Source organism: Eptatretus burgeri, chromosome 14 (assembly GCF_056783735.1).
Source record: "Eptatretus burgeri isolate ZD-2024b chromosome 14, Ebu_testis_v1, whole genome shotgun sequence".
NCBI classification, from domain to species: domain Eukaryota; kingdom Metazoa; phylum Chordata; class Myxini; order Myxiniformes; family Myxinidae; genus Eptatretus; species Eptatretus burgeri.
The window spans coordinates 62,779,034-62,797,741 of record NC_140974.1 but is presented as its reverse complement, the minus strand read 5'-3'; the positions used below and the strand labels follow the sequence as shown (position 1 = coordinate 62,797,741).

Here is an 18,708-nt window from a genome sequence, read left to right as displayed (position 1 = left end):
AAATAACAATGTGATCAGCGATCATTCCCGCCTTTTAAACTCCAAAAATGTAACACGTCGCTCATTCTTTTGTGTTTTTTTTTTTTCCGTGCGTGCGCAGCACACAAAGTGTGTTCTCGTTCTTTCAGGGAAATACAATTGGAAACGAAACCAAAGTATTAAAATCAAATCACAATGCGGTGTTTCCAGAACACACGCAGTAAAAACGGCTCTTCGAATGTCCTCTCCGGGCCGGACCGTATCGACAAGGACCACTCGGGCTTCCGAAATGGACCAAGCCAGGGATCGTGCTGTGACCGTTGAGCGCGCGGGATGTTTATTCATGTGACCGGAAGTGCGTCACGCTTTCAAAAGCCGACAGACGCCATGTTTATCCTCGCTGGCCCGCCGAGGACCCGTTGAGCTGTTTTCGGACGAGAGTGCACCCGCTTCCGGTCGCCTCTGCGGGTAAGTGGATGTGGGTGCGTCGGCTCGGATGACGACACGCTCCGCAGCTAGTCCCCTGAACTGAACCTCCATCCTGACCCCTGCGGCCTGCTCTTCTTCGCCGGCTTCACGCGCGCCTATTCCCGCCTCCCAACTAGTCGAGCTCCGCTCGGTTGTTTTCGCGCCGGATCTCGTTACCTTGTGCCGACTGAAAGGACTGACCGTGATCACGAGACGAGACGGACACGTGACTCGTGCTGTGCGCACACCCCAATCGGAGCACGGTGATAATGGTACGGTACTCGTACCCTGTACCTCGATGACTCTGCACCGTTTGTTCACATCGTTACTGAGTGTTTAATGGAGTCCCGGTGTCCCTTGGGTACAAAAATGGAGGTCATTGGATCGTGTGCTGGCAGGATGGCCAAGACCTGGAAGTACACGTGGTCGTGGTGGGTGACCCGTGCAGCTCAGGTTCGAATCCCGACTCGGCTATAAAACTCCCGTCCTGGACCTGGTGTCCGGGCGAGGCGTCATTGACCTTTGGACGGACGTCAAGGTCAAACTAGTTTTCCCATTTTCCATCCCTGGTCTGTTGACGTTAAATATCCCACGGTATCCTTCGGGAAGAACAGCCAAAGACGACAAGGAGCTTTGAAGCAGGAAGGGGCCATTTGGCCCATCATGCCTGTGCTACACCCACAGGAGATAATAAATATATTAGTCAGGCTGTGGACAAGGTTTCTCTGGGGGGGGGGGGGTGGAGGGTGAATGTGTAGTATCTGCAAATTAAATAAACATTTATTAAAAGTTGTTATTACAATTTATTGGTGAAAGCTGACTACGAAGGGGGTTGGGTATGGAATGCAAAAACACTGATCACACATCCACCTTTTAGTGGTGGTGGTCGTATGGCAGCTTAGCTGCCGGGGTAGCTATCATTTCTTGAAGTGTGACTGCGTCGCTGATGCAGTGCCCCTCTACCGGTACACACTAGAACCGGTACTCATTTCATCAACCTCGGAAGGATGACAGGCTGAATCAACCCCCTGGTGTATTAATTCAGCGGCCGACGGGGCTTGAACTCAGGACCCGAGGATCCCAAGCAACCACCCTAACCACTGAGCCAACACCAGGCTGCACCTTTTAGTGAGACCCTATGGCAGACGTCACAATCACGACACAGGTAAGTAAATGCCAATAAATCTGTCAAAGCAGCGCAAAGAAAACGAACACTCGCCGTGTCCCTGAATGAGTGAGAGCAGGTTGTATAATTCTTCCCTCCAAATCTGTGCAGACACCTGTGGTTGTTATGGTTGTTGTTTTTTTTATGCCTACGGCAGTCGAAGGTCGGACGCTTGTTTTGGAGTTGGTGGTTGTTGGGTTGTTTTATTTAATTTCTTATTATTATTTTTTGTTTCCACAATAACTTGGGAATCACTAAGGATTTCAATCAAACTTGTCACAAGCATGGACTGATTCAATTTGGGGTTCAACAGGTCAAAGGTCATGTGCCCTTTGACAATCATTTTGCAGATCATAACTGGAGTTAGGAGCATCTGATGTCTCTGCCTCTGTTTCTTTCTCCTTTCGAAATAACGTGATGCACCCTAGAATCAGTGTGACCACTCTTCATTTTCATAAATGCCAAGGTGAGCCAATGAAAAAAGCCAAGAATTCACAAGGTTTCGGAAAAGCGATGATAAGAGAAAACTTATAGAAAACCAAGATGCCAAGGTGAACAACGAATAGCCAAGATCTTGTGAAAAAAGCCAAGGAGTGGTCACACTGCCCAGAATGCTCGGCACGCATGTGCAGAACCCCTTAGCAACGATGTTTTTTTTCCGGGCATGTTAAGGTGAATTGGGTGTGCGAGTCGAGAATTCTTCCATGAAAATGGTCCAGGAGCCCAGAAGGTTTATTCAAGTGAAAAGCGCCCGAACGTTTGACCTCATGGGCTGATGGGGTCATCCACCGACGTCACAAAAATGCATTGCTGCCGGGTCTGACCCATGGATTTCCCCCCGAAATCACTCGATTGGTGACGTCATTACCGATAAACCTATTTTGCTCAATATCTGGAAAAATCTGCATGATAATATAACGAATAAGGTGTCCACCTATGTTTTCATGGTCAATCATTACACTGACACCCGCGTTATTGCTAGAAAATGTATAGTTTTCCGTGTAAAGTTTAGTTCACCCACTTGGTTAGCAACGCCATTGCGGAAAAAACCCATTTTCATTAATATCTGAAAAACACTGCATGATAATATCACAAATAAGGTGTCTATACCCATGTTTTTATGGTGAAATATTACAATGCCAACTCTGGTGCTTGAAAATGTTGAGTTCACCCTGAAAGTTGCCGACTGGATTCGTACCATCTCTGTCTTTTGCTACAATGTGGCAAATAATGCACTGGTCTCTGTCTCTTTTTGTTATTTACAGATCATGGCAAATGATGCCCCCGCTTGTATAATTTGCAAAGAAAGAGGAGAAAAGAAATGTGCCCTGAAGTGTTTCAATTCCAGCAACTGGGAAACAGCCAAAAATGCTGCAAGACGGCGAAAGGCAATTCAAAGTGACAAGTTTTCGAACACCTCGGAAGAGATCAGAACAGCTGAGGGCCCAGAAGGCAAATATTACCACTCAGTTTGCCTCAGTCGATTCTGTGCTGTTAAGAGAGGAGCACCTCCAAGCACAGAACCATCTGAACCACATCAGAAGACCACTCGTTCAAGTTCCGATCATCCTACCAGCACGAGAGGCGTCCTTGGACAGGAATGTCTTTTTTGTGGACAGAAGAGGAAGAGGAAGTTGCAGAAAAATGAACCCCCCAGCCAATGTTTGACCACAGACGGGAGCAAGGCAATCCTTCTTGCTGCTAAGAAAAAGTGTGATACTGGGATCATTGGACTAGGGGAAGATCTTATTCCAAAGGAAGCCAAATACCATAACACTTGTCGTCGTGACTATGTGGCAAGGATCAAAATGTTGAACTTTGCTGCAGAGAATGTGAAGCAATCTAAGACCGCAGCACGAAGAGCGAATGCGGCAGAGGGAGTCAGGGATGTCTTTGGACGAATCTTAGCTGTTGCTGCCGAGACAAGCAATGCACTTGATCTGCATCACATTCTTAGCTACCCTGTTACTGAAGGTACCACTTTCTCTTGCCCATAGCGATGGAACTCCCCTGAATACGGACAAGGCATCTCTCACAAAGAAACTTGAAAGCAGACAGGAAGTGTTTCTCGATGACAACAGTCTTCCCCCAATAACAGCTGCAGTGATTGATGGCGGTATTATCCTCCATGAAACCGTGCTGCAGCACAGCAAGTCCACATATGCAACCATGGCAAAGGATCTTTTGGCAAAAGTATGTTTGTATCGTGGGGAGCAAATCCATTTAGTGCTCTACAAGTACCAGTCACCATCAATCGAAGACACCGAGCGAAATCTGCATCGTTCAACTCCTCAATCATTCATCATTACTGGACCTGACTAGGCTCAGCGACAGAGTGGCACAGAGTTACTCAAAAGTGGATCATTCAAGGAAGAGTTTGCCCGGTTTGTAATGGAGGAATGGAAGAAGCTCCAATATGGTTCAATTCTTGGAAGAAAAACACTGTATGTTTCACATGGTGGTGTGTGTATGGAGATGAAGAACAACGGCGATGATGTGCTGCAAATAGAGGAACCGAATCACCTCCAATGTCGACATGAAGAAGCTGACACACTCATTGCCTTTCACCCAAACAACATTTCCACTGGTAACATTATAGTAAGGTCTACTGATACGGACGTCTTCATCATTCTGCTTGGGCTTTCTGGAAGGTCGGAAGGGATCAACATCATCATGGACTATGGATCTGGCAACCACCGAAGGTACATTGATGTCACTAAACTAGCTGACATTCTTGAGAAGAAACAGACTGGTATCACTGAAGCACTAATCGGCCTTCATGCGTTGACTGGTTGTGATTTCACATCGTGTTTCTACAGAAAGGGCAAAGTGAAGCCCTTCCAGAAGATTGAGTCAGATGCAGCTCATGTGATGGTATTGCGATCTCTAACAGCTGAGGAGGTAGACGTCCAAGCTGTTACATCCTTTGTCTGTGTGCTGTATGGCTTCAAAACCTCTGACATTAATGAAGCCAGATACAAGGCGTTCATGCGAATGGGTGGTGGTGACGAAAAGGAGCCCCTTGCCAGAATATAGAAGATAAACTGTGCCTCTCTTCCCCCGTGCGCCAAGACACTTGGTAATCATATGAAAAGGGCGCACTATGTGGCAAGAATCTGGAAGAGAGCTGATTAGACAGATCCAACTGGTGGGGTGAATCCGACAGACTATGGATGGAAGTTGTCTCAAAACTGCTTTGAACCAGACTGGTATCCAGGAAGTTCAGTTCCAGAGTCCCTCACAGGCCCACATGAGGATGATGGGGATGGCGTTGAAGATAATTCAGTAGATGAGGAAGAGTCAGATAATGCTTGGAGTGAGGACAGTGATGAGAGTGACGAAAGTGATAGAGAAGACTTGTAATGCCAAGAGGACATCAAGTTAATTATGTGAACTGCACATTTGCAAGTTTTCCATATATCGTTGTTCGGTAATTTACACATTTACATGGTAAACTACATATTTCCCAGTAATAACACAGGTGTCAGGGTAATGATTGACCATAAGAATATCGGTATAGACACCTTATTTGTGATATTATCAGGCACAGTTTTTCAGATAGTGAGGTTTCGGTAATGGCGTCGCTAATTTAGTGGATGAACTATGCATTTACGTGGTAAACTATACATTTTCTAGCAAAATGCATAGCATCAGGGTAATGATTGACCGTGAAAACATAGGTGTGGACACCTTATTCGTGATATTATCATGCATAGTTTGCTAGATATTGAGGAAATTAGGTTTTTCGGTAATGGCGTCACTAATTGAGTGATTTCGGGGGGAAAGCCATGGGTCAGACCCGGCAGCAATGCATTTTGTGATGTCGGTGGATGACCCCCATCAGCCCATGAGGTCAAGCGTTCCGGCGCTTTTGACTTGAATAAACCTTCTAGGCTCCTGGACTAAAAGGCTCGCCAACACTTCTGAACGAAGTGGATGGGCACGTACTTCCCAACCCCCCGATCATCCCTGCCAGAGAGTGTGCTTTAATCCTTGCAAGATGACCTTGTGCGAGCACGGCAGGCTTGGTGATTTATTTAATGGACATCTGTAATTGGAAAGACGATGCCATCATTACAAACATTCAGGTAGACCTCCCGCAGGGAGATGCTGTATCTGGTTGAGTTGCTTCTTAACACCGATGGGAAGGTCATATATTGGGCTTGTCAGTGCACAGGGTAAGTTTAAAGTGGTATATACCATTAATCATGTTGGGGGGGGGGGGGAGGGGGGGTAGTTGTGAGGGATGTATATTTTAATTGGTTCCGGGATTACACAACATTTTTGCATCTATTGGTAAAAGGAGAAGTGTGTGTGTGTGTCTGTGTGTTTGTGTGTCTGTGTGTCACCGCTTGCTAATTGTAGTAACAGGAAAAGGTAGGAATTTGACCGCTATCATGCACGGATATGTCTCGTATTTTCCGTGAGTCCAATTTGCATCCAGGAACAACAATTGTGGTTAACCACTGAAATTGCCACTTTCGTTTAAATGCTGAAAATTATGTTCAAAAGATTTCACTTTTGGATGTCGTGCGAGCAACGGCAGATTTGGAGTGCCCGGCGACCAGAACCGAGTCACCGAAAACGCGTACGACCTCGTTAGCATTCTTGGGTTATTTTGAAAGTCCCGTGTTGAGTTCATACATAACAGCGGGTTGACATTTAAATTGGGAGGAGGAATATCCATCGATTTGTATGAATTGTTCGTTTTACTTGAAGGGATACCCTATAATTTCTGTCTGATCAAGGGGTCTTCTTTAAACAGATGGAAAAGCTCTGATGAATGTGTTCCATTGGAACGGGTAGTTAAAGTCCTAAATTAATCCAAACAGACAGCCAAACTCCAGGTGCTTAACCGCCTGCGCACGCCGAATGAGGCACCAAGCCTCCTGAAGAAAACGATGCATGACCAGCCATCCCATTTAACTGGGTTCAAGCTTCGTACAGCGGACGACACTAAACCTGCCGGCATATTGAAGGCGATGCTTCACCTCCAACATTTCGGAGGTTCAACCTGCTCCTTCGCCGCGTTGGCCCACCGAACGTGACCGCTCGAGGTTTGGCTTTTGGGTTTTGATTGCTGTTGAGAAAAAAAGGAATAGCAAGCACTGATGTAACGTCTCGAGCAACCACCTTCCTAATTCAAGTCTTGGCACCATGTCGTATGAAAACTGTTGACATCACATCGATTCACCCAGATTCACCACATTCCTCTGGACAAATGCCATGCGGCTGCAGTCCACAACAATAGGTTGTTGTAACGCAAATCTGGGTAAATGAACAGGAAGTAAGTGTGTCGTACTGGCCTCCGTTGTACTGCACATTTGGGACATGTCTATCGATTGCCATTGTCCATAATGGCTCGATCGCCCATCTTCATGAAGTAGATTTGCGTTGCCCTTTTGTTTGTAAAAATCCCTTTGTTTTTTTTTAATTTTTTTTTTGTTGTTTGTATGTACATCGTTGTTGTGAGTACCAAGAAGCTGTGAGTCCAGTTCATTGTACACTGAATTGGAATAAGCAAATGGTCGTGGGTTTTAATTGCATATGCTGTTCAGTACACCAGGTGCAAGTGGGTGTGGAGGGGGCGGCTTCCTCAAAATTTGATTTCTGTGTCGATAATGTAGATAGGGCGCTATGGCTGACAGCATAGCTTCGAGGTATGTGGACTCAGGCCTGGCCATCTGATTCGTGAAAGATTTGGGCCAAAAGTGTTCTCTCGATGACTCGAGAGTAAGGTGGGACTAATTGGGGTCATTTAATGTAGTTGGGATACGATTCAATTTATCTGGTGGTGGAAAGTTAAATTATTGACTCTCCTGTCCATGCATACACTGGTAGTGCTGTTGTAAGAATCCCCTCACCCCCCAGGGTAGAAGTGGGTGGGTGAAGGGAGAGTGTGGCTGATAGAAGAGCCCTCACCCCTCCTCTTTATCTGCCCTCAGGGTCCAGTGTGAGACCTGCATTTTCCCCAGATAATGTGACTTTGTTGCGTTTCCATGAAGGCTGCTCTGTGGTTTGCATGCCGTCTGCTTGGACCGATCTTGTGTCGTTGAATTGCACAATACCATTTTCTTCAACGCTGTGGGCCTGACGTCCTTGAAGGGAGGGAGAGAATGTTGTTCAATAGACCGAACCCCTGATGGTTTGGGTCTTTATTTATTTCAAATCTCCAACCTTCATTGGAGTTTATTTTTTTGGACCGTCTGTGCTGTCTTCCATCTTTTGCCCTTGGCAACTTAAATGACTGTGCCGTTGGCGAAAGGTGCAGTTTGAGTCATTATTTTGCTGTTGGACCAATTGTTTTGAAAGCCAGTTATCCAGGCAATAACCAGCCTGGACTTGCCTACTTCAAGCAGACAGACCTTCTCCTGAACTCGTGTGGTTCAATCCGATGAAACACAATGTGCTCGTGCTCGGAGGCTCCGTTTAAATAAAACGTGCGTTCAAAAGCGACGTGTTCGATTGTTTCTTGAGATTGCTTTAAAAAAAATGTTCAAAGACAGCTTGTTCACCACCATCTCAGATTGTCCCCAATTCAAAACCTTGATCTTTTCTCTCTCGTTAACCCCACCCAAGTCCCTCCTCCAAATTTTCCATTGTTCCCTCCTTGGATTTTCCTTCTGTATCCAACTTGTCCACTCCATGCACGCGTGTTTTGCGTCCTGTTTTTGTATGGTACATCCTAATGGGTTTGCTTTACTCGCTCTTCCATGAGCCTTGACCATGTATACCAAAAAAAAAAAATATATATATATATATATATATATATATATATATATATATATATATATATATATATATATATATATATATGCATCCTTGTAATCCTGTGGTGTGTGTGTGGAGCAGATTATATGGGCCCTAAGGTTGGTCATTGGTGCAAAGTTGGTTTTCAACCCTCGACTCCCTGCTTAACCGACTGCACACGCTTTAATCACCCTCTAGATCCCTCCGCACTGTCGTCATGGTGTGGATGTGTTCATGTGACCAAGATCCAGATATAACTTGATCATCCACCCCATGAGGACCTTCTCAGCAATCACTGCACCATGTCGGTGGGTTTCGTCACTCAGAGTTTTAAAATAACTTTTCTCATTTGCCTTTGGTTTTGTGGAACACTCTTCCAGGGATTACGCAGCCTCATCCTTGGGATGTCCAAGATGTTATCAACATGAGCTGGCACGTGGGACATAGGGGATGATCACCGCCACCCAACCTTTCCACATTATCTTTGATCCACCAACGACCCACTCAGTCTGTTTGAGCAATCCGTGCTAGTTGATTACCCTCGCCGGAGGAGAGGGTATTGCATTTGGGTCCGTTTCTTTGTTTGTCCGCACAGAACAAGAGTGTTTTTCTCTGCAACCGCTTGTCAGGTCGAGACTAAATTCTCACCATGGGAGCGACAACTCGTGTAGAATGTTTAAATTGTAATTATGACATCATAGATCATGTGGTGTGGCAGCCATGTTGGGAAAAAGGAAAATCTTTGGACCTCTATCTCTGAAACTGCACCAAGGAAAAAAAAAATTTAAATTTGACACATGGCGAGTACTCCTCATAGGGGATAAACTGTGATTTGTTTATGAAGTCATAGGTGCCTTCGGTATGACGTCATAATTACATGCATAGAGCGCTGCATCTGATCAGTATGAAAAGTTTTTGTGTGTCATCTTGGGATAAATTGGTTCACAGAAAAAAAAATTGATGACATCATCGGTCACGTGTTTTGGCAGCCATATTGTTTTAATTTAAAAAAAAAAAAACTTCAAAAATCTTTTCTGAAACGGCTGAACGGATCGAGGCGAAACTTTGCAGTTATGACCACCTATCCATGAGGAACAAAACGTTCACACCGATGTTGTCGTAGGTCACATGGTTTGGCAGCCATCTTGGATATACCCTGAAACCAATAAAAATCTCCTCCAGAACGGCTGGACAGATCGAGGAGAACCTTCACACACACGTTCCCCAAGCCTTGGGGATACCAGGGTATTCATAAATAATTGATGGGTCACATGGTCTGGCAGCCAGATCGGATTGAGCAAAAATTTAAATAATTTTCTCTTGAACCGCTTCATCAATCGATGTGTGACTCCACAATTATGATCTAATGGTAATGGGGGAATATATGCTTTAAATTTCAACCTGATTGGATGCATGGTTTTGGCAGCCAGAAGTATTTCATTTTTTGATCTTGGTTCTTTTTGATTTCTGTTTTTTTTTTAATGAGGCTCATTGTGCCTGGATGGGTTTGAGGGTAGAGGAGTAGCATCTGAAATGTGAATCCGATCCAGGTTCCTCCTGATGATGTCATCTTTGCTTTTTCCTTGTTCAGGTTCCTTCTGATTACTCCAATGCAGGACTGTACCTATTTGGTCTTCCATTTGATTTGAATTTAATTTATTTTAATCCAATTCTGACCTCAATTGAATCATAATAAACGTGTTTGGGGTCAGGTGCTCAATAAAAGCGGGGTTGCATCAAAGCGTGACGTCTTGGTAACGGGTCATCACTGCCAGCAGTTATAAAGTGGCAGTTCTAATTATGTCTGTTATTAATTACGTAACATCAGCACACAAACGCCGCACAAAACGAGTCCTGGCGAGGGTCTGCAATCTATGATTGCTCTTTATTGTTTTATTTTGGGTATTCTTTTTTTTGAGATTCCATCCACTCAGCACTTGGAAAGCCCTTCCTTATTGGATGTTGACACCAGGGCTGCGGCCCACCCTACACGAGTTTGCCATCCGTAATGAGTTTGCTCCAGTGCTGGCCTTCACCGCTACTGCTTTTGTCCATGGCTCTTGTGCATTGGAATTTCCTTGAGAAGTTTGTGTTTTGTCCTTTGCAGAGCTGGTTGTTTAGGGATCTTGGTGAGTCTTGCTTTTGCTTCCATTTCCGTTGTCCTCACAACTATCACCAAGTCGGCAGAACGTGGAGGAATTATTTCTGCCGGTCATTGTGTGGTTTCATTCCAATGGTAGTGTTGGCATTGGGAGGGGTGGGAGAGGGATTTTTAAGTTGGTGTTGACTCTTCTAACCATTGGAAAGAAATCTCGTTCTCATTTGCATTCTAATCGAGAACAATGAGCTTTTTGACTTGCATTCCAGGACCCCACTGGGATGTAAACTCGCACATCTCAAGCTACCCTATTGATGTCTTGGTGTTTACTATTTCAAATGGAATGGGAATGAGTGTGCAAGTTCAGGGAAGATTTCATGACTTTTGACGATCTTACTGCCAGACTCTCCTATTCTAATCCGCCACCATGAAGGCCTCCTCTGATTAGGACTTGACCCCAGAGGGGCTGATTGTTACCTCCGTCCACCTTTGGCAGATGGAGGTTATGTTTTCACCCCTGTCTATTTGTCTGTGTGCAGAGTATGTCAAAAAGTTGTGTATGGATTTGGCCAAAACTTGGTGGGCCGGTGGGTATGTAACAAGGAAGAATTGATTCGATTTCAGTGATCTGAATCTGGATCCGGATCCGAGAATTTTTTTAAGCGATTCTTCACCATTGAGTGAGAGGGTTAAAACGATATATAGCACGATATCTGAAAAAAGTTATGGACGGATTCGGATTAAATTTGGTGGACGAGTTGGTTTGGTGACAAGAACAAGCCGATTAGACTTGAGTTCAGGTCTGAATCCAGATCCGGCCTATCAGTGGGATGCAAAACGTAAACTAATCAGCCTGGCAGAGGTATGCGCTCTACTGAGAGCCCTTCTAAGTTTGGGATGGATTGGCCTTTCTTGAACCCTTCTCTTCCTCGGATGGAACTCCACTTTGGGAGTTGTCCGACCCCTGCTTGTGTTTTCACCTTGCGCACGAAGCAAAAAGCAGGGTTAAGTAATTGTTTCACTTCTGCTTGTCTGTCTGACCATGTGTCTACAAACGTCGGTTTATGATTGAGGAACAACCTGATGTCAATTGAATGTTATATGTTAAACACGAATCGGAAAAACGAACCTGCAGTTTAACAGTATTTTTGTCCCGATTGCATATGCGCAGAGAGGAGTGGGATAATTAGGGTACCCAGTCAAATGGACTGGGTAACCTATTGTTAGGGCTTCAAGCCAAATGGCTGAAGCCCTATTGAATTGGTTAGTATTATTATTATTATTATTATTAAAGGCGTTTTATGTTCTACTGACCGATTTTGTGGCGGATCTGGAGGGAAAACTGTTGGATGAAATTCAACGAAACTTAACAACCTAATAACTCTCCATCTGAAGTTTATACTATGAAACATTTGATGGCGTAGGTCACGTGGTTTGGCGGCCATATTGGATTTTCTCCTAAACCTAAAAACATCTTCTCCAGAACGGATAACATGACAGCCTCAATCTTTTGCACACGTTTGCTGCCTTCCATGAGAATGTTAAGTTGTTTATTTGGTCGAAATCGTTATTTAATTTATATTATTAAAATGATGCCGATTCACCTCATTAAATATGCCAAATATGCAAATGAGAGTTTAAAAAAATTTAATGACATATTTAGATAGGCCTTGAAGAGGGGACTCCAAATATGTTTATACTATGTCTGTATTTTACCCCAGTGAGGCCCTAGAGCCCCCCAAAGTTTAAAATAACCCATTTTTGACATGTCGTAAAATGAAAAGTAAAGAAAATAGAGCGAAAGTGACCGCACATTCTGGAAGATATTTTAACGTTCTACAAGTTCGCCATTTACATTATAAAGCAAATGTGTTGTTATTGGACTTTTTTGGGGACTTGAAAATATGGCCAGCCTCGATTTGTCCAATGTGAAGTTTCTTTCTTTATCATGTATTGCTATCGGCTTTACAATCCTTCATATAACATGAGGGACACCGTAGCGAGACCCCATTGCAGACTTAGTGCAAATTAAAGTCCTCTGATGTCGGATGCATGGGTTGAAGCCCGGGATTACTGGTTTACCAGTTTTAATTTTTCTTAAGTTTATTAGGGTACCCTGTCATTCTGACAGGGAACCCGATTGTTTTTCTTCTGTTTATTTCCTTATTTTTTATTCTTTATTATTTCTTATTTATTCTTTTTCCATCAGCAATTTGCGGGTTCTTTCGCTTTAAAAATCATTTTCTCAGGAACGGTAAATCCGATCAACATGAAATTTTCACCATAGTATGTATCTTTTTTGATAGCAAACTTAATTGGTAATTGTGACGTCATAGGTCACATAGTACGGGCGCCATCTTGAAAAAAAACGAAAAACTTTGGACCTCTGTATCTCTGAAACGGTGCAATGGAACATTTTTTCGCTTCATACATTTGAATAAGCTCCTCAAGGGGAACGGGTGATTTTTCGTGAGGTCATCGGTCAAGAGTTGTGCCAGTCAAAATTCGTTAGGTACAACGCTGCATCGGAAAAATCTGAAATTTCTTGAGCCTCATCTGCACAACAATTCACTGTCGAAAAAATTTATTATGATGTCATAGGTCACTTGGTTCGGCAGCCATCTTGTTTTGGGAATTAAAAAAAAAATCTTCTTCTCCAGAACTCCAGAAACAAATTGAGGCGAAACTTTACACACACATTACTCATGAGGTCCTTTATCAAGTTTGTTAATTTCTTATTGATCGGTCATACGGTTTGGCGGCAATCTTGAATTTACCGTAAACCTTCAAACATCTTCCTCTCCAGAACGGCTCGTCAGATCAAGGGGAAACTTCAGAAACATATTGCACACGAGTAGGGAATATAAGTTTGTTAATTTCTAATTGATAGGTCACATGGTTTGGCAGCCATGTTGTATTCATGAAAAATATTAAATAATGTTTCCTCTGGAACCGCTTAACCTATCAAAGCGAAAATTTGCAAATGCCATCTTCCATCAATTCTGCATACATGGTAAAAATTATTACATCACAAGTCACATGGTTTGGTGGCCATGTTGGATTTAAGAAAAATATTAAATAATGTTTTCTCTGGAACGGCTTAACCTATCGAAGCAAAAATTTGCAACTATCATCCTCCATGATGTCTGCATTCACAGTAAAAATTATGACGTCACATGTCACATGGTTTGGCGGCCATCTTGAATTTACCCTAAAACCTTCAAACATCTTCTCCAGAACGGCTGATCTGATCAATGGGGAAACTTCACACACATATTGCACATGAGTAGGGAATACAAGTTTGTTAATTTCTAATTGATAGGTCAAATCGTTTGGCAGCCATGTTGGATTTAAGAAAAATATTAAATAATGTTTCCTCTGGAACCACTTAACCTATCAAAGTGAAAATTTGCAAATGCCATCTTCCATCAATTCTGCATACATGGTAAAAATTATTACATCACAAGTCACATGGTTTGGCAGCCATGTTGGATTTAAGAAAAATATTAAATAATGTTTTCTCTGGAACGGCTTAACCTTACGAAGCGAAAATTTGCAACTGTCATCCCCCCATGATGTCTGCATACATGGTATAAATTATGACGTCACAAGTCACATAGTTGGGCGGCCATCTTGGATAGAAAAACGAACCTTTTCCGATTAACACGAAACTTCACAGACATGTTCCACGACACAGTTGAAAGCAGAATCTAAATTTTTTGTCATCTCATGTATCTCATGTTGTATCAAGGGCCGAGGTCTGGGTAGTGCACACGAGTAGTGAATATAACTTTGTTAATTTCTAATTGATAGGTCACATCGTTTGGCAGCCATGTTGGATTTAAGAAAAATATTAAATAATATTTTCTCTGGAACCGCTTAACCTATCGAAGCGAAAATTTGCAAATGCCATCTTCCATAAATTCTGCATACATGGTAAAATTATTACGTCACAAGTCACATGGTTTGGCGGCCATGTTGGATTTAAGAAAAATATTAAATAATGTTTTCTCTGGAACGGCTTAACCTATCGAAGCGAAAATTTGCAACTGTCATCCCCCATGATGTCTGCATACATGGTATAAATTATGACGTCACAAGTCACATAGTTGGGCGGCCATCTTGGATAGAAAAACGCACCTTTTCCGATTAACACGAAACTTCACAGACATGTTCCACGACACAGCTGAAAGCAGAATATAAATTTTGTTTGTCATCTCATGTATCTCATGTTGTATCAAGGGCCGAGGTCTGGTTAGTGGACACGAATCGTGAATATATCTTTGTTAATTTCTAATTGATAGGTCACATGGTTTGGTGGCCATGTTGGATTCAAGAATTATATTAAATAATGTTTTCTCTGGAACCACATAACCTATCAAAGTGAAACTTGGCCAATATAATCTACCCCCACACCTGCATGCATGTTAAAAATTATGACATCACATGTCACATGGTTTGGTGGCCGTCTTGGATAGAATAACGCACTTTGTCCGATAAAGACGAAACTTCACAAACGTGTTCCACTACACGATTGGAAGCAGAATTTAAATTTATGATGTCATAGATCACATGGTTCGTCTGCCATCTTAGATTGAAAATTAATAAACTTTAAAAATCTTCTTCTCCAGAACAGCCAGACAGATTGAGGCAGAAATTCACACACGTTTTCCGCAAGACATCCTTTCACAAGTTTGTTAATTTCTAATTGATAGGTCACATGGTTTGGCAGCCATGTTGGGCTCAAGAATTATATTAATGTTTTCTCTGGAACCACATAACCTATCGAAGCAAGACTTGGCTACTATAATCTAGCCCCATGCCTGCACATATGTTAACAAGGACAAATGTGTCCAAGAGCTGCGTCCTAAAGGTTTTGTCTTCACCAGAAGAAGAAGAACAAGAACTTAAGAAGAAGAAGAAGAAAAAAAACTTCTGATATTTCGTCACATGCCTTGACGGAGCCAATAGCGAGACCAGTCATGGACGATCGTCGTTCATGACAAGAAAATAGTGTATTTACGAAATTACAATACATTAAATGGAATAATCTTTAAATAATAACGTGAACTTTTCGAAACTTTAAAGCAAATGTCCAAATATATTTAAAAGTTCATGATAGACGCTCTCAAAAGGCACCCTCAATATGAGGATGTGTACAAGTGTTTAGTATTTAAGGAGATCCGGATCCTGTATATGAAATAGTCGAGTCCTAAAGGATCTGTCTTCACCAGAAGAAGAAGAAGAACAACAACAACGCCGAGCTCTCTTAATTTTAATTTAGAAGAGTAAATAATGAAGAAGAAGAGTAATAAAATGAAGAAGAAGAGTAATAAAATGAAGAAGAAGAGTAATAATAAGAAGAAGAAGAGTAATAAAATGGAGAAGAAGATTGAATAAAATGAGGTAAAAGAGTAAAAAATGAAGAAGAGAAAAAAATGAAGAAGAGTAAAAAATGAAGAAGAGTAGAAATTGAAGAAGAAGAGTAAATAATGAAGAAGAAGAGTAAAAAATGAAGAAGAAGAAGAGTAAAAAATGAAGAAGAAGAAGAGTAAAAAATGAAGAAGAAGAGTAAAACAATGAAGAATAAGAGTAAATAATGAAGAAGAAGAGTAAATAATGAAGAAGAAGATTAAAAAATGAAGAAGAGTAGGAATTGAAGAAGAAGAGTAAATAATGAGAGTAAAAAATGAAGAAGAAGAGTAAATCAATGAAGAATAAGAGTAAATAATGAAGAAGAAGATTAAAAAATGAAGAAGAGTAGGAATTGAAGAAGAAGAGTAAATAATGAGAGTAAAAAATGAAGAAGAAGAGTAAAAAAATGAAGAATAAGAGTAAAAAATGAAGAAGAAGAGTAAATAATGAAGTGCTAAAATAAGACGCTAAAAATTATGACGTCAAGTCACATTGTGTGGCGGCCGTCTTGGATAGAAAAACACACCTTTTTCGATTAACACTAAACTTGACAGATGGTGTTCCAACACACGGTTTGAAGCAGAATATAAATTTGTGATGTCATAGGTCACATGGTTCGTCAGCCCTCTTGGATTGAAATTTAATAACTTTTTTTAATCTTCTTCTCCAGAACAGCTGGACAGATTGAGTCAAAAATTCACGCACACTTTCCCCAAGACATCCTTTCACAAGTTTTTTTAATTTCTAATCGATAGGTCACACGGTTTGGCGGCCACGTCGAATTTACCCTAAAACCTTCAAACATCTTCTTCTCCAGAACGGCCGGTCAGATCGAGGAGAAACTTCACGTACGTATCGCACACGAGTGGTGAATATAAGTTTGTTAATTTCTAATCGATAGGTCACACGGTTTGGCGGCCACGTTGAATTTACCCTAAAACCTTCAAACATCTTCTTCTCCAGAACGGCCGGTCAGATCGAGGAGAAACTTCACGTACGTATCGCACACGAGTGGTGAATATAAGTTTGTTAATTTCTAATCGATAGGTCACACGGTTTGGCAGCCACGTTGGATTCAAGAACAACATTAAATATTGTTTTCTCCGGAACCGCTCATCTTATTGTCGCGAAACTTTGTGACCGTCATTTAAGTCTCACGTCGTATCAAAGGCGTCGTGTACGGGTACCTGGTCATCACTGCCAGCAGTTGTAAAGTGGCAGTTCAAGTTATTATTTTTCTTCCGCCGCAAATTTGCAAAATTCCTGGATTTTTTTTCGCTTTAAAAGCCATTTTCTCAGAAACGGTAAGTCCGATCGACACAAAATTTTCACCACAGTATGTATGTTTTTTGATAGCATACATAATTGATAATTGTGACATCATAGGTCACGTGGTACGGGTGCCATCTTGAAAGAAAAGATAAATTTTGGACCTCTGTATCTCTGAAACTGTGCAATGGAAACATTTTTTCGCTTGATACATTTTACTCAGCTCCCTCTCGGGAATACGTGTGATTTTTCGTGACGTCATCGGTGAAGTGGTATCCTGGTGAAAATTCGTCAAGTAAAACGCCACATGGCAAAAATTTGAAATTTCTTGAGCGTCATCTACACATAAATTGATCGTAGAAAAAAAATATTTTGACGTCATCGGTGACGTAATTCGGCCGCCATCTTGTTTTGAAAAAAAAAATCTTCTCCAGAACGGCTGCACAGATTGAGGCGAAACTTTACAGGTATATTACCCGTGAGGTCCTTTTTCAAGTTTGTTAATTTCTTGTTGATAGGTCGCATGGTTTGGCGGCCATCTTGAAAAAACCTTAAAACCTTCATACATCTTCTTCTCCAGAAGCGCTTGTCCAATGAAGGCGAGATTTCACAACTATATTCAGGACATGTATGTGATATAAATTTGTTAACTTCGAATTGATCGGTCACACGGTTTGGCCGCCATGTTGGATTTAAGAAAAATATTAAATAATGTTTTCTCTGGAATTCCTGAAGCCATCGATGTGAAAATTCGCAACTGCCTTCTCCCATCAAGTCTGCATACATGGCAAAAATATTTTACCTCAGAAGTCACATGGTTTGGCGGCCATCTTGGATAGAAAAACCGACCTTATCCGATTTACACGAAACTTCACACACTTCTTCGGGTCGACGATAGAAAGCAGAATTTATAATTATGATGTCATAGGTCACATGGTTCGGCAGCCATCTTGGATTGAAAATGAATAAATTTTAAAAATCTTCTTCTCCAGAACGGAAAGACAGATTGAGATGAAACTTTACAGATATATTCCCCATGAGGTCCTTTCTCAAGTTTGTTAATTTGTTCTTGATTGGTCACATGGTTTGGCGGCCATCTTGAATTTACCTTAAAACCTTCAAACATCTTCTTCTCCAGAACACCTGATCTGATCAAGGGGAAACTTCACACACCTATTGCACATGAGTAGGGAATACAAGTTTGCTAATTTCTAATTGATAGGTCACATGGTTTGGCGGCCATGTTGGATTTAAGAAAAATATTAAATAATGTTTTCTCTGGAACTCCTTAAGCTATCGAAGCGAAAATTTGCAGTTATCATCTACCATCGTGTATCCACACATGGTAAAAATTATTGCATCACAAATCACAAGGTTTGGTCGCCATCTTGGATTTACTCTAAAACCATCAAACATCTTCTCCAGAAGGGCTGATCTGATCAAGGGGAAACTTCACACAGCTATTCCACATGAGCAGTGAATACAAGTTTGTTTATTTCGAATTGATAGGTCACATGGTTTGGCAGCCATGTTGGATTGAAGAAAAATATTATATAATGTTTTC

The 18,708-nt window shown here is 41.9% G+C and overlaps 1 protein-coding gene across 6 annotated transcripts in view; it reads left to right on the top strand.

The window, feature by feature from the left end:
* Nucleotides 1-311: 311 nt before the first annotated feature.
* The window catches only part of LOC147013384 (ras-specific guanine nucleotide-releasing factor RalGPS1-like), a 108,963-nt gene continuing 90,566 nt past the window's right edge, over nucleotides 312-18,708 (top strand). For 5 of the 6 annotated variants that reach the window (XM_085855165.1, XM_085855164.1, XM_085855162.1 and 2 more), the window contains exon 1: nucleotides 312-447. The gene's annotated coding sequence lies outside the window, so the exon portion shown is untranslated. Of the gene's footprint in view, nucleotides 448-8,560; nucleotides 8,671-18,708 lie in introns of all 6 variants that reach the window. The other variant, XM_085855161.1, reaches the window with a different exon arrangement.